The sequence below is a fragment of the Lissotriton vulgaris genome, chromosome 12 (genome assembly GCF_964263255.1).
Source record: "Lissotriton vulgaris chromosome 12, aLisVul1.2, whole genome shotgun sequence".
NCBI lineage: Eukaryota > Metazoa > Chordata > Amphibia > Caudata > Salamandridae > Lissotriton > Lissotriton vulgaris.
In genome coordinates, this window is record NC_141700.1 from 319,105,984 (window position 1) to 319,130,245 (window position 24,262).

The following is a 24,262-nucleotide window of genomic DNA, read 5'->3' on the forward strand; positions in this document are numbered from 1 at the left end:
AATGCTCAGTTCTGAAAGTGGGTGTCAGTGAGGGCAGTACTGGAGTGGGAGCTTCTCTCATTAATGGGGGAGCCAGCACAACCTAATCTTTCTATAATCCGACAGCGAGACCTACCAATCAAGACTCCGGTCAGCGTCATTGGCCAGGGAATCTGCTTCCTAATTTCCCCAAGTGCCAGCATCGCCAATCAGCACTCTGCTCTGTGGACAGCTAAGGCAGAGTTGGCACCGTAAGCACACTGGGTCACTGACACTGAACTGGGATGCCTTGTATGAGGTCACTGTTGTCTGGGATACACCTATGTAAAAGACAGCGACACACCTTACATCACTCCAGTGCGGGGAACTCCCAGTTGGTGCCACTGCAGTAAGGGCAGTGCCCCAGTGTAAGGCCACTACAGTGAAGGCAGCTCTTTTTGAGGTCATTTCACTGAAAGGTCCAGGTACAACGGTGCAAGGCTGAAGTCACTGCTGTAAACGCGGAGGTCCCTGCAGTGAGGGTGCCCCCATCTGCTATGTGACAGAATCTGTCCTGCTGGTCATACACATGATCCATAAATGACAACCTGATTTAGCAGGTCCATAATTCAGAATTGCACAAATGACGTGGGCACTTGTTTTCATGAATATTCAGCGAGGGAGTGACTTCAGACTACAGAGCAGTTTTGTTCACAACAGTAAAAGGAGTTTAAGGTGTATTTACTACAAATTAGGTTGTCTAGACGCTTCTCAAGAAGCTGGCTGCTGATGAAAAGACTAAATAAAGTAGGATCCTGGCATATCTCTCAATTACGTCAATTTCAGGATCTTCATGCATCATCACATTTGAGTGATTGTTGGCAGAGTACTTTGACATGCTTTGATACTGGGGTTTTCTGCCTTTGACAGACTCTTGACTGCTATGCGCTTCCCGGATTGGTAGTTGGTCATGAGTTTGCCAACTAAAAGTAGGGAAAAATACCTGTGAAAATTCACATGCTTGTCACTGTACTACAAGTAAACTCGTATTCACAGGTTTGTACACTTTACTCCTCTCCATCTAGCTGCTCAGCCAGTGTGAGTGTTCCGGGTAGAATGTTGGCGTAAGTGACATGAGTGGAATGCTTGGGTGCCTGGTGTATGTGTGTTGGCAGTTGAGGATGGGCTGGGCAGCCAGGAGTCTGCTCCTGTGGGGCTAATTATATCTACATCTAAGAACTTAATAAATATCTTCTACTTTTACCTGGCCTGGTCTACAGCGTCTATTTATGACACCTAAACATGTGGGACCAGCTCACTACATAAACCCACACAGGATATGTTGGCACTATACTTGATGTTCCTTTAGTAAAGATAGCGCTAGTCTTTTTGTCACTGCACTATGCCAAGTTGATTTAGAATTGCCTGGTAAATAAAATCTTTTGCAACATTAAACCATTATAAAACATGATTAAAACAAGTCTAATAGCATCAACACGATACATTAATTGCAGAATGAGTTTTCAATTTAGATTAATTTTATTTAGATAAAAGTGCTTTATTTTCCGACATATATAAGTGCATAACAGACCGTACCGGTTAAACCTCGAAGATATTAGGAAGGCAGATTCACAGACAGTGGCTCCATAGGTCTACTGCACGTTCACCATCAGTAGGTTATAAAATTAGAAACGACAGCTGACGTATATGAAATACATGTTCATTCAGAAGTTACATGCTAGACGGTTGCCGCTGCCCGTCTTCGTATATGTACTGTATAATAAGGTGCATTTTACATCTAAAGTAAGCGTAAATTGTAATGTAAATTGATACTTGTATAGCGCACTACTCACCCGCAAGGGTCTCAAGGCGCTTGTACGAATACCGCTGTGGAACCCATCCTGGCTTTCCCTCCGAGGCACCCACTCCTGGGCACCCCCAAGGTGGAGGCCAGGCATCCTTAGCGTTGTGGGGGCCGTTGTGGAGATTAAGCAAGCTATTGCCCAGAGTTGCAGAGAGGGACTCCATGATTGGAATAGGCACCGAGGCGAGTATTATCAGGTCAGTGGAATTTTGAGCCCACGACCTGCCGAGGCGGGGAATTGAACCCTGGTCCCGGGCTAGACCTCTGCATCAGCTGCCGCTCTAACCATTGAGCCACACTTCTCCAAGAGTGCCTCAGTTCATAAGGTGCATGCTAAACTGTCCTCAATGCTTAACTGACATAACATAACCTAAAATGCCGACCATAGAGGGAAAAGAAGGACAAGATCTTAAAATGCAATCTAGGCAGTGTACTTTTTTGTGAGACTTTTAAAAGGGATGCAGTAGCATCCAAGGTGACCTATGTGCAAAGATAGCCGGTTGGTTGACCAAGGGGAATTTACCCACCAATCAATTAAACAATGGAGTTTCATCAACCATTAAAAGCTTTTCCATAATGCAACGATCGGGGTGAGCAGGAATAAAAAAAAAAAACAGATTACATTCTACTGCTAGGTGTACTATTTATAAAATGGTAGGTTTTTCCTAAGACATTCTAAGCTGAGGAATACAGTGGCATTTAAGGTGTCCCATGAGCAAAATGGTCACTCCAGTTGGGTGTGTGCGATCAGTTTGACAGGAAATGCATTTTTTGCCTTGATTAGGAATTTTACAAAGCAGCAATTTAGCTGCATGCCCACTGGCGTAAAGCAGGCAAATACCACTTGTCTGCATGTTTAGATGCCTCTTCTGATGGAAAGTGGGCACAGCATAACTCTTTGATCTGCCATCAGCTCCTTGCAGGTACACACCAAGTGCATCATAGCTTCTTTCCCTTTTATGCACAAGCGACAATCAGTTGTGACGATGTCGCGTTTCCAAGGTGGTTGATGTAGGAAAGAAGGTAGTATGCCCAATCGATATATCAGAAATTTCTCTTTTACTGATTTAGAGCACCACGTGTGAAAATAGGGTTGGGGTGTTGCTTATTCGCAACTGTGCAGCACATGTCAGCAGAGGGCTCTGTCTGCCACTGCTGCCTTGTTCTCAATTAACAAAACTGTTTTGATGGATTTGTTTACCACCTTTTTGAAGCTGTTGTGGGTTGTACATGACTCCTAAACATCCTGTCGGCCAAGTTGTGTAACTGATTTATTAAGGTAAGCCTTGGCGGCCGGAGGACTGCTCCTGGTCGTCTGTACCTGCTAAAAATGTGCGTTTATTGTGTTTGGATCTGCGTTCTTGATTCTATGCCAGCACTTGATATACCCGCATCTTCTGGCGAGAGATTGTTTCTGTAGACCGAACTCCAATCTTACTTGAGCTGGAGAGGTGTATTTGGGCAGGCCGAAGATCAGGGCCGGACTGGGAACAGAAACCGTCCCTGGAAAACTGCTCAACCACCGCCCCCTGCGGTGAGGTGAGAGTGCAGCCAAGCAGTTTTCAAGGGCCGGTTTCGGACGGTTTTGTTACAGGGGAGCCAATATTGCCGACCCCTGGTAACAAAAACGGCCCCTAGGTGCCCAAAACCAGACCCCACATTAGTGGCGTACCAGGGAAACGCCTGGTGCCCGAAATGGCCAGTCGGGCCCTGCCGAAGGGATGTATGACAATACATCGCATGCTTTTACCACGCATGCTTTTACATTGCAATTTTTACAAAGCATGCCTTTACAACACATAGTGTTGAGGGGTGCTGGATAGTGAATAGTTTAATTTACTATTCCAACTCCAGTCCCCGTGGATAGTAGGGAAGTTGTTGGATAGTAAATTAAATCTATTCCCTATCCTAGAGCGCCCCCCAGCGCAATGCGTTGTAATGGTTTGCGTTGTAAAAGTTGCGATGTAAAAGCACTGCGTGGTAAAAGTTGCGTTGTAAAGGATGTTTCCCCTGCCGAAGATCCTTTTCTAGGATCAGTCCATGATCCCATCTAGTCACTACACTGTGGGCCGCCCTCTATGTCCTGTTACTGCACAAATGGCAAAACCCCAAATTCTATGGCATGGCCCTGCTGGCACATTCCTCAATGGTGCTGATCTCACCACATGTATGTCACATTTTAATCATTGTGGACTCACCACACACCTGTTTGTTGGCTGCATGGTAGTACTCTTTGCACTTGCCCAAAAACAACTGGCCGTGCTCCTACTATTCCACAGCCCCATGGTAGTAGAGTTATCTACAAAAAAAGAACTACGCAAGAGTTCATGCTGGTAGTGTATTAGTATTTTTGTGAGTGTTTTGGTTTGTAATGTTACTTCAATAATGTAGCTCGCAGCTGCTTTACTGTGCTTCACTGTGCTTTGGTCTGCTGCCGTTTCCCTCACTGATCATCTGCCTGCTGCTCGCTGCTCAAGAAAATCGCGGAGACAGGCTACCTTATCGCTCTACATCGGAGGCTGCTCGACAGGGGCAGGGACTGCGAGACCCAGGGTTCAGCGCGTGGAGACCTAAGCGCACCTGGAGTCTCTTCCCGCCCCTGCTCCGCCTCAATTGGTTGCCTACTCCTTTGGCCCGGATTGGCTAGAAGCACTACAACAGCTCGCGGCCCCCGCTTCGCGGGTGCCGCTCGCAGCTGCTTTACTGTGCTTCACTGTGCTTTGGTCTGCTGCCGTTTCCCTCACTGATCATCTGCCTGCTGCTCGCTGCTCAAGAAAATCGCGGAGACAGGCTACCTTATCGCTCTACATCGGAGGCTGCTCGACAGGGGCAGGGACTGCGAGACCCAGGGTTCAGCGCGTGGAGACCTAAGCGCACCTGGAGTCTCTTCCCGCCCCTGCTCCGCCTCAATTGGTTGCCTACTCCTTTGGCCCGGATTGGCTAGAAGCACTACAACAGCTCGCGGCCCCCGCTTCGCGGGTGCCGCTCGCAGCTGCTTTACTGTGCTTCACTGTGCTTTGGTCTGCTGCCGTTTCCCTCACTGATCATCTGCCTGCTGCTCGCTGCTCAAGAAAATCGCGGAGACAGGCTACCTTATCGCTCTACATCGGAGGCTGCTCGACAGGGGCAGGGACTGCGAGACCCAGGGTTCAGCGCGTGGAGACCTAAGCGCACCTGGAGTCTCTTCCCGCCCCTGCTCCGCCTCAATTGGTTGCCTACTCCTTTGGCCCGGATTGGCTAGAAGCACTACAACAGCTCGCGGCCCCCGCTTCGCGGGTGCCGCTCGCAGCTGCTTTACTGTGCTTCACTGTGCTTTGGTCTGCTGCCGTTTCCCTCACTGATCATCTGCCTGCTGCTCGCTGCTCAAGAAAATCGCGGAGACAGGCTACCTTATCGCTCTACATCGGAGGCTGCTCGACAGGGGCAGGGACTGCGAGACCCAGGGTTCAGCGCGTGGAGACCTAAGCGCACCTGGAGTCTCTTCCCGCCCCTGCTCCGCCTCAATTGGTTGCCTACTCCTTTGGCCCGGATTGGCTAGAAGCACTACAACAGCTCGCGGCCCCCGCTTCGCGGGTGCCGCTCGCAGCTGCTTTACTGTGCTTCACTGTGCTTTGGTCTGCTGCCGTTTCCCTCACTGATCATCTGCCTGCTGCTCGCTGCTCAAGAAAATCGCGGAGACAGGCTACCTTATCGCTCTACATCGGAGGCTGCTCGACAGGGGCAGGGACTGCGAGACCCAGGGTTCAGCGCGTGGAGACCTAAGCGCACCTGGAGTCTCTTCCCGCCCCTGCTCCGCCTCAATTGGTTGCCTTCTCCTTTGGCCCGGATTGGCTAGAAGCACTACAACAGCTCGCGGCCCCCGCTTCGCGGGTGCCGCTCGCAGCTGCTTTACTGTGCTTCACTGTGCTTTGGTCTGCTGCCGTTTCCCTCACTGATCATCTGCCTGCTGCTCGCTGCTCAAGAAAATCGCGGAGACAGGCTACCTTATCGCTCTACATCGGAGGCTGCTCGACAGGGGCAGGGACTGCGAGACCCAGGGTTCAGCGCGTGGAGACCTAAGCGCACCTGGAGTCTCTTCCCGCCCCTGCTCCGCCTCAATTGGTTGCCTACTCCTTTGGCCCGGATTGGCTAGAAGCACTACAACAGCTCGCGGCCCCCGCTTCGCGGGTGCCGCTCGCAGCTGCTTTACTGTGCTTCACTGTGCTTTGGTCTGCTGCCGTTTCCCTCACTGATCATCTGCCTGCTGCTCGCTGCTCAAGAAAATCGCGGAGACAGGCTACCTTATCGCTCTACATCGGAGGCTGCTCGACAGGGGCAGGGACTGCGAGACCCAGGGTTCAGCGCGTGGAGACCTAAGCGCACCTGGAGTCTCTTCCCGCCCCTGCTCCGCCTCAATTGGTTGCCTACTCCTTTGGCCCGGATTGGCTAGAAGCACTACAACAGCTCGCGGCCCCCGCTTCGCGGGTGCCGCTCGCAGCTGCTTTACTGTGCTTCACTGTGCTTTGGTCTGCTGCCGTTTCCCTCACTGATCATCTGCCTGCTGCTCGCTGCTCAAGAAAATCGCGGAGACAGGCTACCTTATCGCTCTACATCGGAGGCTGCTCGACAGGGGCAGGGACTGCGAGACCCAGGGTTCAGCGCGTGGAGACCTAAGCGCACCTGGAGTCTCTTCCCGCCCCTGCTCCGCCTCAATTGGTTGCCTACTCCTTTGGCCCGGATTGGCTAGAAGCACTACAACAGCTCGCGGCCCCCGCTTCGCGGGTGCCGCTCGCAGCTGCTTTACTGTGCTTCACTGTGCTTTGGTCTGCTGCCGTTTCCCTCACTGATCATCTGCCTGCTGCTCGCTGCTCAAGAAAATCGCGGAGACAGGCTACCTTATCGCTCTACATCGGAGGCTGCTCGACAGGGGCAGGGACTGCGAGACCCAGGGTTCAGCGCGTGGAGACCTAAGCGCACCTGGAGTCTCTTCCCGCCCCTGCTCCGCCTCAATTGGTTGCCTACTCCTTTGGCCCGGATTGGCTAGAAGCACTACAACAGCTCGCGGCCCCCGCTTCGCGGGCGCCGCTCGCAGCTGCTTTACTGTGCTTCACTGTGCTTTGGTCTGCTGCCGTTTCCCTCACTGATCATCTGCCTGCTGCTCGCTGCTCAAGAAAATCGCGGAGACAGGCTACCTTATCGCTCTACATCGGAGGCTGCTCGACAGGGGCAGGGACTGCGAGACCCAGGGTTCAGCGCGTGGAGACCTAAGCGCACCTGGAGTCTCTTCCCGCCCCTGCTCCGCCTCAATTGGTTGCCTACTCCTTTGGCCCGGATTGGCTAGAAGCACTACAACAGCTCGCGGCCCCCGCTTCGCGGGTGCCGCTCGCAGCTGCTTTACTGTGCTTCACTGTGCTTTGGTCTGCTGCCGTTTCCCTCACTGATCATCTGCCTGCTGCTCGCTGCTCAAGAAAATCGCGGAGACAGGCTACCTTATCGCTCTACATCGGAGGCTGCTCGACAGGGGCAGGGACTGCGAGACCCAGGGTTCAGCGCGTGGAGACCTAAGCGCACCTGGAGTCTCTTCCCGCCCCTTGCTCCTCCTATTTAAGACACTCCCCCCACGCTAAGCGGGACGCGTGCGGGACGCCGGGCGAAGCCCGGGCAAAGGGCGGGCCGTCTGTGGCCGTCCGGGGACGACTGAGGACGGGACGGGTCACCCCACTAACATCCACTCTCCAGTAATACAAACAAAAAGTGACCATTGTAGAGTAAGTACATCTAAGAAAGGTAACAATTGTCCCTCACTTCCTGTGCTGTGACATTCGTGGGTGCTTCCTCACAAATGGGTCTAAAGAAACTGCGCTCACGGACAATTTTTATGAAACGTATGGGAACTGAGGAAGCCGTTAGAAAATCTACCGATAAAAGAATTAAAGCCGGCCGCAACAGCCTCACCCCAGCTATCAGTGAATATTTCTCGTCACTACCGGCAAAAAAGAAACCGGAAAAAACAATGTCTGCCAATGAAAATCTAACATCAGGAAGCTTGGATGATCGATTTTGTTTATCAGCATCCCCCCTTATGTCTCATAATGTCAGTGACACTGTGTTTAACAACAAGTCTCCTCTCATAATAAGAAAACAACAACCTGAAAATTCCAATTCTTCCACGGTGAAATCATCAACACCCATAAAAAACCATGAGGGTGTACACAAAACAGAAGACCTGAGTATTTTAAATAACACAGTAGAACAAAAAAGTTTGAACTCTGATATTCTCTTGATAAAGGGCAATGGGAGCCCTCAATTTCTAAAAAACTCATGTTCTCCCAACCAAAAAGCAGGAGAAAACAGTCCAGAGTTAAAGCTAACAAATACAGATTCAATCAAACTTTCTATACACGACCAAGATTTCTATTTAGACCCCTTTTTAATAGATAGCAATATCCCTGAAAAATCTCCTATTCCCTTATCTAAGGCTCTCTTTACATTACAAGAGATTCTCGAATCAGTTCTCTCCTTCCTAGGTAACATCCTCGAGAACTCCGACCAAACTCTGGACGTTCAAATTGGTATTCTGAAATTTTTAGTTGAAGAGAAAAGAAAAAAGGAGTCCCCTAAAAATATAGAAGGAAAACAAGAGGATACCAATCGACGTCAAGCAAATGATAACAAGCAAACCATCTGCCACTCATCTACTCAGACATCATACGATGATTTCAAATTAACCGATAAAAAGGAAAAAAAGGATTATCTCAAAGATTCCACTGTATTCTCATTGAAACGTCTTTTTAGAGAAAATCCTCCGAAAAAACAAAAACAATTCCCAATTTTCAATAAAATAGGAACGGAAAGACCTGACAACGACTTTGTAAATGAAGGCGAGGCATCTAACATAGAGATTAAACCTGAAATATCTTCAGGAGAAATGACACCAAACTCAACTAAGGATGTTACGCTAAAGGGAAAAAATAAAAGGAAGAAAAAACCTATGAGAAGGATTCATAAAAAGCAAGCACGAAAACTGAAATTCCAAAAAATCATAATGCCACAAAAAGAACTACAAGAGAACGACGTTGAGAAAAATACTCCGTGTAGGAGAAAAAAAGAAGAATCCCCTAACGGAACAACTAAGGATAAAAAGAAGTCCTTGAACCCAAAGGCGGATGTATATTTCCCTGTAAAATCAGCTTCTATGACAACAGATGAAATTGCAGAAAAAATCTCTTCTGAAAAGGAAAACGATTACAGGAACGCCACGCAATCTAAGATACTGCAATTTGAAGAATTATTTCCTACTGATAACATCCCTCTTAACAGAAGTAGGATTCTATATCTTCTACAGAATATAACACCTCTTCAGAATATGACAAGTAGGGATATTGACTTGGTGTCACTTCCAACGCGAGGTCAAACCAAAACCGCGACAGTCTCGTTCTGGTCTCCAGTGATACCAAGTATAATTCTGAAGGAGAAAGAGATAATATACCGATTCGGTTATGACGTAATAGATAAAGCTGAGCTTAAAGGAAACAAAAAACATCCAACCTCCAACTATAGCACGATTCTTTTATCCACTCTGCAATCAAACGAGGGACAAAGATCCTCGGGGACTTTAAGACACATAGAGGGTATACAAAATAGAGAAATTGATCAAGGAGAAGAGATACTGAAAATCCGAGTAAAGAAAGGCGAAAGGGAAGTGTGGCATATGGAATCAAAGGAAAAATATGCAGAAAATAAAATGGAGAATTCATGGACCTGGCTTCCTGGGATTTTAAACTATAACAAAGGTACCAACCATCTAAAATATCCTGTTTAACCAAGGTCTTAAGATTATATCGTGGAACATCGCTGGTAGAACAAAGAAAAAAATGAAAGAAGTCCTAAGTAAACAGCCGGATATACTGACCCTGCAAGAAACCTGGGCAACAGAGCCCATTTCACAAAAAGGTTTCTATGTGTATAGTATTTGTGCTAAAGCCTCAAACCGGGGCCACGCCAAAGGGGGACTGGCTTTTTTAATGAGAGAGGATTACTCGTGGGCACAAGAGATAGTGGAAACTAAAAGTGAGAATGTGCAATGTATGAAACTGTCCATGAAAGCCTACAATCAGATTACCACTAAACCAATACTGCTTTTCAACGTATATGCCCCTCCAGGAAAAAACCACGACAGCTTATACGATGAGACCTTGCAAACTATCACACAAATAATCGAAACCCATACCCCCTCACCCTATATAATTATGGGAGATTTCAATGGGAAAATTTCCAACTCTGAACTAAAAAAATGGGGAAAAATCCTAGAAGAAGAAAGCATGGAACAAGTTATCCCTCAATTTCCCGATGGTATTCGATCCAATAAAAGAGGGAAAACATTGTTAGCAGTACTGCTCTCCATAAACGGAACGATCCTTAATGGGAACGTGGAAGGCGATATCCCGGCAGCGTACACAAGACAGGGAAACGGGAGACCATCTATATTAGACTATATTATCTGTGGTAAAGACCAGCATGAAACAATGTTCCATTTGTGCTCTAATTTTTCTTCAGAGAGCGATCATGCCGTCATGCAACTTGCAACCAGTTGGTTGGTTCCGTCTGCAGAAGAAGGCCTGATGACCCTCGGCAGAAAGGAAACTCTGGTAAGCAGCGATCAGAGACGTATCTTCTGGAATCCCTCCTCTCTGAGCAAAATGACAAATCTGGTCGATCATCAACAGTTTTTAAGGAATTTATACTCTGATGACCTTATAGAAAACTTCGAGACCATGCTCATTGAACTTAAGGAGGTAATAATTGAAAGGAATCTTCAAAGTACTAATATAACCCAAAAAAGGAAAAATAATAACAAACCAGGGAACTCAACGACAAAGAAAATCATAAACAAATTGAAACGTGCCCAATACTCACATTTCTCTCCCACAAAAAAGAAAGAAATAAATAAACTGAAAAACCAACTCAGGAGAGAAAAAATACGTGAGAGAAAATCCTTTGAAGATCGTAATTGGGTAGATTTACAAATTGCTGCCAAAGAGCCTAACCAAAGAACCTACTGGTCCATAATAGCCAAGTTATCCGGGACAAAAAAGAAACTACAAGCAGTACCCGTCCCTCCGAAAGAGTGGGAAATTTACCTGGCTGAGCTTTATAAAAAAAATCTTGGCAAACTACAGGCAAGCAGTCCAGATAAGGTAAAGGTAAAAGCTATTGAAAAAACAATTCCAATAACTACGACAATAATGGTCGAAACCCACATTCGGAGGGCAAGAAGCTCAGGAGCCTTTGGTCCCGACCAAATCCCTATAAAGGCCATACAAACAAATTCTAGGGAATGGAGCCTCTTTCTTACCCCACTTTTTAATTATATTTTCTCCACTGGTCAGGTTCCTAAGTCATGGCAAGGGAGTACCATTATCCCTATTCACAAAAAAGGTTCCAAAACGGTAGCAGGCAACTACCGCCAAATTGCCCTGATGGACGCTACTGGGAAAATATTTGCAGCAGAGGTACTACTACAACTAAAAAACTGGGCTTTTTCGATGGGTTTGATACCCATGGTCCAAGCAGGCTTCAGGCCCAAACACTCCGTGACGGACAATATTGCAATCATCCAGTTTTTTCTGGACAAATACGTCACAAGAAGAAAACAGACGGTCTACATGGCTTTTATAGACTACTCGACAGCATTCGACCGAGTGGATCGGCCCACACTATGGAATAAACTGAGGAGTCTGGGAATCAACGACCACCTGCTACAGGCAATAATAAGTCTCCACACAACGACATGGTGTCGTGTTCAAATGGGGGGCCAAAAAGGACTAACGAAAATAATAGACACCGAAAACGGCTTAAAACAGGGTTGTCTCCTAGCTCCAATGTTGTTCTCGCTATATCTCCACGATTTACCAAATCAATTACAAAAAGGCTCCAGCCTGCCCCCAAAAATCAGTCAACAACGAGTACACCTGCTGCTCTATGCGGATGATATCGTCCTATTCGACCTCACACCATATGGTCTACAAAAATCTCTGGACATTTTGTTCAAATACTCAAATGACAATTTCTTAATCCCGAACGTAAGAAAAACCAAAGTCGTGGCCTTTACTGGGAGGAAGAAAAGTGTCAAATACAACTGGAAGCTAGGTGAGGAAAAGGTCGATGAAGAGAAAGAATATATTTATCTCGGAAGGATTCTTTCCAAGAATCTAACAAATACAATGCATATAGAAAAGTTAACGAAAAAATCTGACTTGCATGCAGGAGCACTAACGAGACTATACAACGCTACGGGGAGCAGGCATTTTTCCTCACTACTAAAAATATACAGGGCTAAAATACCAGCGGTTCTGTCTTACGCCACAGAACACATTCCAATCCAACAATGGGGCTTCATGGACCGTCAGGAGGGAAAAATCCTGAAAAAAATAATGAAGGTCCCGAAAGCTACTCCAGTTCAGGTCCTAAGGCTGGAATTTGGAATTACTAGCGCCTTTGCCACTGCTGTGGCAAACATAATTAGATGGGCCTACCAGCTACTCCATGCCACGGAGGGAACTCTACGTTTTCTGATACAAAAAGAGACTTTTGGCACAGATATGGTTAAACAAACTTTCTCAGCGAATATGTCAGTGGCATTTCAAATGGCTGAAATCTCTACAGAAATCCTGCAGACTTGGTCCGCGTCACAACTAAAACTCTTTCTTAAATGTTTTACACCTAGGGTAAGTTATGATTTGGACTCTGCTCATATCTGCAAGCTTAAAACATTCAAGCCATTCACTACCATCATAGAGTATAAACGTATACAGCCATATATCTCTTTTTGTCTCTCACATAATGCAAGGAGGGTAATTTTTATGTATCGAGCTGGGATCTTACCTGTACAAGTTTATAAATCAAAATGGTTACCCGGAGATCAATCCAACTTATGTTTGCTATGTCTAGGGGGTGAGCAGACTGTGGAGCACTTAATGTTCGCTTGCCCTAACTCTAAAGTGGTAGCAGCTCGCGCTCAGTATTTATCATCGATTTACAGATCCTGCAGGTTAACAAAGGAAAAAGAAATTTTAGCAACGGTTATAAATCCCCCGAATGAATTTGTATGTTATAATTTGTACAAATTTTTTAAATCCATGTTAACTTTATATTAATTTTCTATGTACGTATCGTATGTACAGTTTACTTTTATCCTATGTTATATTTGTGGTCCTCGGTAGAGTACCAACACAAATAAAATCTTTTTGACTTTTGACTTTGACTTTGATGTAGCTATGGAAGTTCATCATGTTAACTCACTATGCCACTCCAGACAGGGACCAGCCATATAAAAGCCAGACTTGTCTCTCTACAAGAGGAACTATCCAGCCCGGACTGCCATCCCAGGAGGTCCCCTCTGGACAGGATACAAACAACTTCAAACCTGATTCTGCCTCGTTGGGCTTCACCTGTGAGGTGCATCTAAAATTATGTGGCACAGCGATCATGACACAGTGACAGAAAGACGATGGGGGAATTCTTGCAAAAGTCTCAGCCGCTGCAAATTCCTCTGGGCACATTTAGGCCGCTGTTTCCCAAATATACCACTAAAGACAAGGACACGCAGCTAGAATTGATTCAAGCATTCCACCCATCATCTGCTTGTTTTTCTCAGTGCTCTGAAGGCAGCACCTTTTGTAATGTCGCTACACTAAGAACGGCTCCTTGTGTGAAGCACGGAGAAGGCCATGGCATGAGTGCTAATAGGCTGGAAGCAGCCTTGTCGCAATGACAACCAGAGACATTATTTCACATATGAAAAATGAACAAAAACAGAAACATCAGACGAAACCAAGCAAATGGCTAAACAAAACAAACAAAAAAAAACAGAACAGAGCAATGACATACCATAAATAGCGATACCTCAAAAAAGCCAGCAAACAAGATTGACAAGGTATTAACGTTAAAGCATCTCTAGGCAATACATTCTTCGTCAGTGTGCAGCCCTGTGAACCGTGGCTCAGACAGGCACCAGAGTGGGTGCACTACCTGAATCATGGATTATTTTACGTTTTTCTGCTCCACAAGGTTACTGGCACCGTTCAAATCATGGCCTCTTTTTACACAGAACATTCTGGACGACTACCAGGGCACGGGGATTACGTCCTTAATTGAAAGGGTTAGGGTCAGAGTCTTTGTAGGGCAAGGTGCAGGATGGGTCTATCAGCAATGCAAGAAAGGGCCCCCTTCCTCCTGATCTGCATGATGAGAATTGATGCAGTGCCATCGTTCTCCCGGCTTGCTACATTTCAGCGTTAACACAATAATTTTGGCACATTTTTTTGCAGCTATTAGTTCAAGATGGAAATTTGTACGAACGAGGTAGAGACATCTTTTATTTGACTGGCAAAATAAGTTCAGACACAAATTAGTATAATAGCTTTCAAGACCTAACAGGCTCCCTTTGTCAGTCTTAAAGGGTGGCATTTTGTAATTTAGACGCGTTTTCCGTTTTTGCAAGGAACTATCCCCCAGATGCACCAAGAACCCATTTTGCTATTCCTTAATAGCAAAAAATAACGATTCGCTATTAAGGAATAGCAAAATGCAATGCATGAAGAAATCACTAAAAAAATAGCGATTTCTTAAAATTCCGTAAATGCGACTCGCAAATTGCGAGTCGCAATTAAGGAATGCCTCCCCATTCATTCCTATAGGCCTAGAGGCCCATAGGAATGAATGGGAAGACATTCTCAATTTGCGAATTGCAATTAGCGAATCACAAATTGAGAATGCGATTTCAAGGGTGCAGGGGTGTCCAAAGGACACCCTGTTGCACCCCTGAAATTGATCTGTGCACATATGTTGCGCACACACATGCCCTTAGGGCATGTGTGTGTGCAACATGAAACTTTGAAAAATGCACTTTAGTGCATTTTTCAAAGTTTTTGCAAATTACCATGAAGTTCAACTTCATGGTAATTTGCGAAATCTCTATTTTTTAAACTTTAATGCATTGCATTTAAGGAATCTCAATTTGAGATTCCTTAAATGCAAGTAAACGCAATTTTGCGATTTCTTATTTTGGGATTTCTTATTTTGCGATTTCTTATTTAGCGATTTTTGCATTTAGGATGATGCATCCCAAATGCAAAAATACTGGTCGCAAAGGGGCAGATTCTGAGAATCTGCCCCTTTGCGAGCGGATTTTACCTATCTATGCCTATGTGCCTATCTCTACAGCACTTACCTTGGTTCTGTGGCTAGTGGCGTTCCTAGCTTTGTTCCAGTAAGGGACACGTTGTTTCTCTCTCTATAATGCACGTTTCAGTTTGTGCATGCCTCACCTGATTTACACTCTACAAAGGTCCACTTTTGTTTCACTCTACAAACCCCACAAGGCTTCCCCCTCTAAAAAAGCTGCTGTTTAGGTCTCTATAAGGGCCATCTTGTTGGTTCAACGACAAGGGCCTCCGGTCTCTGTCTCTACAAGGGTATACGCTTACTAAATGTAGAAGGGCCCTTGATTTCTGTCTCTTCATGGGATATCAGTTTCTTTCGCTCAAAGTGACACTTGTAAATGCTTCTACAGGGGCATCAGTTTTGTTGTTCTACGAGGGGCACTAGGCCTAGGTCTCTACAAGGGCTCCTAGTCCTTTCCCGTCTTGGCAACGTTCACCTTCGTTGTATCCACATGCCTGCTCCCACGTAAGAACCACTTGATTTCTGTCTCTATAGGGTTCAACAGTTCTATTAGGAAGCAAAAGACAACGACCGGCATGTCGAAACCTTGTGCAAATGAGTAGATCAAAGCGCATGGACAGACTGTTATGTATTCCTACATATACCCCCGATGTATGTCTCCTGAAATGAAATGAAAGTGGGTTTTGTAGAGCGCATTACTACCCGAAGGCCACGTAGCGCTGTTGTTGCTTACTTCTGGGAGACTGCTGATTTATTTGGGAAAAAGAAAAGTTTTAAGGGTTTTTCGAAATTTTAAAAGATTAGGCTCATTCCGGAGCGTGGAAGGTAAAGAGTTCCAAGTCACAGCCGCATTCAGGGAGAAGGAGCGTCCGCCCCACCTGGCCCGTTTGATTTTGCGAGTTGTTGCCAAAAAGGCCGTGCTTGAACGCAATAATCTTTGAGGATAGTAATGAGTGGCTAAGGAACAGATCATTGCAGGGGCATTTTTCCACATGGCCTTATGCATTATGCACATCGCCTTAAATTTTACTCTGGCTTGGATGGGCAACCAGTGTAAATTTCTCAGGGCAGCTGTGCCTGAGTGACTACGGGGCAGGCCTAACAGTAGACGTGCTGCTGCGTTCTTGGGTGACTTCGGAGGAGATCAGTTAAGCACTCTACAACAGCTTAGAGCCGATGAAGACCGCCCTCTCTCCGATGCCACCTCTTTCTATAACTGTAAGGAAGACCACCCTCTCTTTGATGCCACCTCTTTCTATCACTGTATAGAAGACAACCCTCTATTTGATACCACCTCTTTCTATCACTGTAAGGAAGACCACCCTCTCTCCGATTGCCACCTCTTTCTATAACTGTAAGGAAGACCACCCTCTCTTTGATGCCACCTCTTTCTATCACTGTAAGGAAGACCACCCTCTCTTCGATGCCACCTGTTTCTATCACGTAAGGAAGACCACCCTCTCTCCGATGCCACCTCTTTCTATAACTGTAAGGAACACCACCCTCTATCTGATGCCACCTCTTTCTATAACTGTAAGGAAGACCGCCCTCTCTTCAATGCCACCTCTTTCTATCAATGTAGGGAAGACCACCCTCTCTTCAATGGCACCTCTTTCTAGAACTGTAAGGAAGACCACCCTCTCTCTGATGCCACCTCTTTCTAGAACTGTAAGGAAGACCACCCTCTCTTCGATGCCACCTCTTTCTATCACGAAAGGAAGACCACCCTCTCTCCGATGCCACCTCTTTCTATAACTGTAAGGAAGACCACCCTCTCTCTGATGCCACCTCTTTCTATAACTGTAAGGAAGACCACCCTCTCTTCGATGCCACCTCTTTCTATCACGTAAGGAAGACCACCCTATCTTCGATGCCACCTCTTTCTATCACGTAAGGAAGACAACCCTCTCTTCGATGCCACCTCTTTCTATCACGTAAGGAAGACAACCCTCTCTTCGATGCCACCTCTTTCTATCACGTAAGGAAGACCACCCTCTCTCTGATGCCACCTCTTTCTATAACTGTAAGGAAGACCACCCTCTCTCCGATGCAACCTCTTTCTATAACTGTAAGGAAGACCGCCCTCTCTTCAATGCCACCTCTTTCTATCAATGTAGGGAAGACCACCCTCTCTTCAATGGCACCTCTTTCTAGAACTGTAAGGAAGACCACCCTCTCTCTGATGCCACCTCTTTCTATAACTGTAAGGAAGACCACCCTCTCTCCAATGCCACCTCTTTCTATCACGTAAGGAAGACCACCCTCTCTCCGATGCCACCTTTTTCTATCACGTAAGGAAGACCACCCTATCTTCGATGCCACCTCTTTCTATCACATAAGGAAGACAACCCTCTCTTTGATTCCACCTCTTTCTATCACGTTAGGAAGACCACCCTCCTTCGATGCCACTTCTTTCTATCACTGTGAGGAAGACCGCCCTCTCTTCGATGCAACCTCTTTCTATCACTGTGAGGAAGACCGTCCCCTCTCTGATGCCACCTCTTTCCATCACTGTAAGGAAGATCGCCCTTCCTTCGATGCCACCTCTTTCTATCACTGTAAGGAAGACCACCCTCTCTTTGATGCCACCTCTTTCTATCACTGTGAGGAAGACCGCCCTCTCTCTGATGCCACCTCTTTTTATCACTGTAAGGAAGGCCACCCTCTCTTCGATGCCACCTCTTTCTATAACTGTAAGGAAAACCACCCTCTCTCTGATGCCACCTCTTTCTATCACGTAAGGAAGACCACCCTATCTTTGATGCCACCCCTTTCTATAACTGTAAGGAAGACCACCCTCTCTCTGATGCCACCTCTTTCCATCATTGTAAGGAAGACCGCCGTTCCTTCGATGCCACCTCTTTCTATCACTGTAAGGAAGACCGCCCTCTCTCTGATGCCACCTCTTTCTATCACATAAGGAAGACCACCCTCTCTTTGATGCCACCTCTTTCTATCACGTAAGGAAGACCACCCTCTCTTCGATGCCACCTCTTTCTATTACTGTAAGGAAGACCACCCTCTCTCTGATGCCACCTCTTTCTATAACTGTAAGGAAAACCACCCTTCCTTCGATGCCAACTCTTTCTATCACTGTAAGGAAGACCACCCTCTCTCTGATGCCACCTCTTTTTATCACTGTAAGGAAGGCCACCCTCTCTTTGATGCCACCTCTTTCTATCACTGTGAGGAAGACCGCCCTCTCTCTGATGCCACCTCTTTCTATCACTGTGAGGAAGACCATCCTCTCTCCGATGCAACCTCTTTCTATAACTGTAAGGAAGACCGCCCTCTCTTCAATGCCACCTCTTTCTATCAATGTAGGGAAGACCACCCTCTCTTCAATGGCACCTCTTTCTAGAACTGTAAGGAAGACCACCCTCTCTCTGATGCCACCTCTTTCTATAACTGTAAGGAAGACCACCCTCTCTCCAATGCCACCTCTTTCTATCACGTAAGGAAGACCACCCTCTCTCCGATGCCACCTCTTTCTATAACTGTAAGGAAGACCACCCTCTCTTCGATGCCACCTTTTTCTATCACGTAAGGAAGACCACCCTATCTTCGATGCCACCTCTTTCTATCACATAAGGAAGACAACCCTCTCTTTGATTCCACCTCTTTCTATCACGTTAGGAAGACCACCCTCCTTCGATGCCACTTCTTTCTATCACTGTGAGGAAGACCGCCCTCTCTTCGATGCAACCTCTTTCTATCACTGTGAGGAAGACCGTCCCCTCTCTGATGCCACCTCTTTCTATCGCTGTGAGCAAGACCGCCCTCTCTCTGATGCCACCTCTTTCCATCACTGTAAGGAAGATCGCCCTTCCTTCGATGCCACCTCTTTCTATCACTGTAAGGAAGACCGCCCTCTCTCTGATGCCACCTCTTTTTATCACTGTAAGGAAAACCACCCTCTCTCTGATGCCACCTCTTTCTATCACGTAAGGAAGACCACCCTATCTTTGATGCCACCCCTTTCTATAACTGTAAGGAAGACCACCCTCTCTCTGATGCCACCTCTTTCCATCATTGTAAGGAAGACCGCCGTTCCTTCGATGCCACCTCTTTCTATCACTGTAAGGAAGACCGCCCTCTCTCTGATGCCACCTCTTTCTATCACATAAGGAAGACCACCCTCTCTTTGATGCCACCTCTTTCTATAACTGTAAGGAAAACCACCCTCTCTCTGATGCCACCTCTTTCTATCACGTAAGGAAGACCACCCTATCTTTGATGCCACCCCTTTCTATAACTGTAAGGAAGACCACCCTCTCTCTGATGCCACCTCTTTCCATCATTGTAAGGAAGACCGCCGTTCCTTCGATGCCACCTCTTTCTATCACTGTAAGGAAGACCGCCCTCTCTCTGATGCCACCTCTTTCTATCACATAAGGAAGACCACCCTCTCTTTGATGCCACCTCTTTCTATCACGTAAGGAAGACCACCCTCTCTTCGATGCCACCTCTTTCTATTACTGTAAGGAAGACCACCCTCTCTCTGATGCCACCTCTTTCTATAACTGTAAGGAAAACCACCCTTCCTTCGATGCCAACTCTTTCTATCACTGTAAGGAAGACCACCCTCTCTCTGATGCCACCTCTTTTTATCACTGTAAGGAAGGCCACCCTCTCTTTGATGCCACCTCTTTCTATCACTGTGAGGAAGACCGCCCTCTCTCTGATGCCACCTCTTTCTATCACTGTGAGGAAGACCATCCTCTCTTCGATGCCACCTCTTTCTATTACTGTAAGGAAGACCACCCTCTCTCTGATGCCACCTCTTTCTATTACTGTAAGGAAGACCACCCTCTCTCTGATGCCACCTCTTTCTATAACTGTAAGGAAAACCACCCTATCTTCGATGCCACCCCTTTCTATAACTGTAAGGAAGACCACCCTCTCTCTGATGCCACCTCTTTCTATCACGTAAGGAAGACCACACTCTCTTCGATGCCACCTCTTTCCATCACTGTAAGGAAGACCACCCTATCTTCGATGCCACCTCTTTCTATCACTGTAAGGAAGACCGCCCTCTCTAATGCCACCTCTTTCCATCACTGTAAGGAAGACCGCCCTCTCTCCGATGCCACTTCGTTCCATCACTGTAAGGAAGACCACACTCTCTTCGATGCCACCTCTTTCCATCACTGTAAGGAAGACCACCCTCTCTTCGATGCCACCTCTTTCTATAACTGTAAGGAAGACCACACTCTCTTCGATGCCACCTCTTTCCATCACTGTAAGGAAGACCACCCTATCTTCGATGCCACCCCTTTCTATAACTGTAAGGAAGACCGCCCTCTCTCTGATGCCACCTCTTTCTATCACGTAAGGAAGACCGCCCTCTCTCTGATGCCACCTCTTTCTATCACTGTGAGGAAGACCGCCCTCTCTCTGATGCCACCTCTTTCTATCACTGTAAGGAAGACTGCCCTCTCTCCGATGCCACTTCTTTCCATCACTGTAAGGAAGGCCACCCTCTCTTCCATGCCACCTATTTCCATCACTGTAAGGAAGGCCACCCTCTCTTCGATGCCACCTCTTTCCATCACTGTAAGGAAGACTGCCCTCTCTCCGATGCCACTTCTTTCCATCACTGTAAGGAAGACCGCCCTCTATAGCATAAAAACACTTCAATGTATTAGTGTGTGCCCCTGATACAAGAACTAGGTTGCTGAGATTTGTTGGCACCTGTGGGCCATGGCTTCTTGAATGTGCAGCACACGCTATGAGCGAGGGCACCATCAAGCCTGGTCAAACCATTCTCTTTCTAGGACAAGAGCATGCTGGGATATCAGGATATTGTGCTATGAAAGTTATAGAACAGCTTTGCCATTATTTGATGGGTTCAACATTTGAACTCTGGAGAAATTAATAGCTTTGGTCTACAATAACACGCAACTATGTCAGATGTTCCTCTGTAGTATTTACTTCAAGAACCAAATACTCTGCAATACTTTAAGATACCCAAGAAGAAATGCTAAAACTCCGTGATTAAAGAAGGAATAAAAGGCAGAAATTCCTTTCGGCAGCCATGTTAGGTAGGAGAGGCAATAGTATTCTTTTTTTATATGTATAGGTCAAATCTGAACCAACAAATACAGCAGGCTCATGATGTGAGGACTGGGACCAGGAAGTTAATGCAAGGCACTCGCTGAATGTAGACGGCCATCAATGTATTCCTCTGCTTCGAGTCAGCGCAAACCCCTTTCAACTGCTGAAGGTTTCCACATAGCATATGCATGAGATTAATTTACTTACAGAGGGTGTGACTGGAAGGCATGCCCCCACATTGCATATTCTGAAAATGTGCCTAGCAGTGGCCTCTGAGACTCGCCAAGGTCCTTATGTTCAGTCACCAGCCTTTCTGTGCACATCACTGATTTAAGCTGAAGGGTCGATCCTTCTTCCAAAAAGTGGAAACAGCGGTCCCACCGACCATCCACCACCATACACGGATGTCTTTGACATGGCAACGTCAGCGACCTTGTGGTAACCCACATATGATGTCCTGGGGCTCTGTATGATTGGCCCCAAAGGTGTTTCAAAATATCTGACTGGCCACTGTGGCGAATCGCACTGGGAGGAATTTTGGGGGCAATCTGATCAGTGTCTGGGCCATCCAATCCCCCTCCCCAAGGGGGCTACGTTATTGCAGGCCAGGTGGATAATGGAAGGAAATGGGGGCGCAGACCTATTGTCACATGAAAGAGAGTGGATTCCGGCAGCATTTCCAGGTGACAGTTGTTTCGAGTCAGAGATGTTGTAAGTGGGCAGGGAAAGGAGGAACCACGTTCCCAAACTGTATTCATTTGATCAAAACAGTTTCCATACCTCTATTTAAAAAACAACCATTCCTGACTGGTTGAGTTGCAGCAGGCTGAAAGGGGAGGAGCGACTCCTCTGTGAAGAGAGAGGCCTCTAAAGAAGAAACCGCCCTTCTCTCTATAGTGTCTGCTACCTGAAGGAAATGTAAATATGTGCGATTGGTTAGTCAGCAAATCTAAAGACTGCTGGGGAGTAGGTATAGGCTTTAATTATTAAAATCTGGATTTTCTCCTTTCACTCAATGGAAAGGGTTTCCATTGGGTAGAATCAGCGTATTTCTAGAAAATATGTTTTGAAAGCACTGTAGACATTTAAACAAAATCTTTGTGCGCACTCTGTGACAGCCTATTTACATTGTGTGCAAATTAATTTATACTGTATGTCATAAAAAAATACTGTGATTTCTTATTCACAGTGCGTTTTGTCATATATTTCGACTTTTGGGCACTATAAATACACATTCCTATTTCCCCCGTGCACCGACTAGAATTACAATCAGCTGGGACTAATTAAAGTGATTGCATCAACCAGGAAAAAGCATTTCGCTCAAATAAATGTAACTTGGATTTTTGATTTTTTAAATTAAGACGCGCGCCTTATATTTTACATGCATGTACCTGTAGGTGAAAGCCCAACGAAAAAGTTGCAGAAACTTCTGATCCGGTTAGCCGCTGTTTCAGGTGTGCCGTTTTGCTTTACTTTTTTAAAAAAAAATCTACGTAAAACTCATATTCAATACGTGTGTGTGTGTGTGCTGAACACTTCAATCTTTTTTTGTTTGTTTATAAAGCTGGAGGTGAACAACTCGGCAATAAAAGTAAAGGTGCACTTCAGACTCGTTGAGAGCGTGACCCCGCGTGAGGCTACAGGCAGGACATTCCTGTGAGCGCTTCCCTGAAAATAGCAGGAACTGTTCTGCCCCGCACGGTAAACAATCCTTACATTGCATACATATTTCTGACCATTATTGTGCAGGCAGAACTAACAGCGCTTTGTAAGGGGGGGGGGTGTATTTACACCGTAAAGCAGGGGCCGCTCCTTGATGTGGGCAAAGGGGTGAGACATCTGAACAGGCCAACGATCCCCAATAAAAGAGTGCACAAGAACGGGAGGTTGGCTAGACACGTCCTCATCTGGGCACGTCAAAGTAGGAGGAGGCGGCAGCGGCGTCCAAACAAAACAGAAACGCAGAAAACCTCAGAGGGAAATACCTCGAGGATACTGCTGGGTTTAGTTCAGGGCGCGAGGGAGGACGCTGAGAAAGGTACAGAGTCCTGCGGCGGTACAAAGGTCGCAGAACACCCGAGGGCTGAAATGTGCGCCTGCCTCCTGGCTACGTATTAGCATTCCAGCGCGGCGATGCCATCTGCGGGGGGAAGGGAGGTGCGGGTGGTGTTGGTGGCCAAGGATAGGGGTGGCTAGTCGCCTGCTCGAATCCAGGCGGGATTACGCAGCCTTTCACCCTATGGGGTCTATACAATCTGTGCAGTTTATTAAAGTAACAGCGTGGCTACACGAAAGTTTACTTTTAAGAAGAACTTTTTAAGAAGAACTCGATCGAGGCTTTCCTCGTCGCCTATGACTGAGGGCGGGTCTGTGGAGAAGCGAGAGAGCTGGGGAATAATTGTCTCGAAATCCCCTGCATAGGTGTGTTTTGCCATTTACCCACCGCCCTCCATTACACAGATACCTCTCTGCCAAACCAAGGCTGGATTGCAAATTAAAATCAACCCTGCAAAAATGTTCAAAGCACCGCGACACTGAGCAATGCTGGGAACAGACATGCGGCGCAGGGGTTGGTTGGGTTGTGACTGCCCAGCTCCGAGAGCAGCCCCTAGGCACGCAGCACATAGGGACAACGCCAGCGCAGCAGACTGGTTAGTCCGACTCTTAGCCACCGAAACCTGGCAGCAGATGCTGTCTCGTGTCACCCTCTTCAGCCTCACCCGTGGGTGTTCTCCTGCCCCTCCCAGTATCCGCTACCTCACTCTTCGACTCACCTGCCCCCACGCTGGTTCCCAGCACTTCCAGTCCTGCAGGGATCCCGACCTGGTTTAGTGGAGGGGGGCTGTCTCGGATCCACGCCAGTGTAAGCTGAAGTGTGGCACAGCTGTGAAAACATGCGGCACCAGTATCGTGAGCTGCCGATGGCTCTCTGCACCAGTCTCCCGTCCGACTGACTGATCTAAGCAGTCAAAGCACAGGGTCAGTGTACAGCCAAGTCCTTCGCCAATCAGCTTAGTGCATCCGCCCACTGCAAGTTCTGTCATCTGCCCACGCCAAGCTTTGCCAGCCAATCAGAACCATCTGTTTCGCCCACCTGCATCCCATCCAGCAAGGAGTAAGCGGCCCGTAAGGGATACTGTAGTCTAAACTGTACGTAATAACAAGCATTGCCAAAGCCAATAGGTCTTGCGTATGCGAGGGTTATTGGCTTTGTTATTT

At 46.8% G+C, this 24,262-nt stretch overlaps 1 protein-coding gene across 1 annotated transcript in view; it reads right to left on the reverse strand.

Annotated features, from left to right (window-relative positions):
- Positions 1-23,998, reverse strand: part of PLEKHF1 (pleckstrin homology and FYVE domain containing 1) — a 59,628-nt gene extending 35,630 nt beyond the window's left edge. Inside the window, exon 1 of the mRNA XM_086945104.1 lies at positions 23,818-23,998. The gene's annotated coding sequence lies outside the window, so the exon portion shown is untranslated. The remainder of the gene's footprint in view (positions 1-23,817) is intronic.
- Between the last annotated feature and the right edge of the window lie 264 nt (positions 23,999-24,262).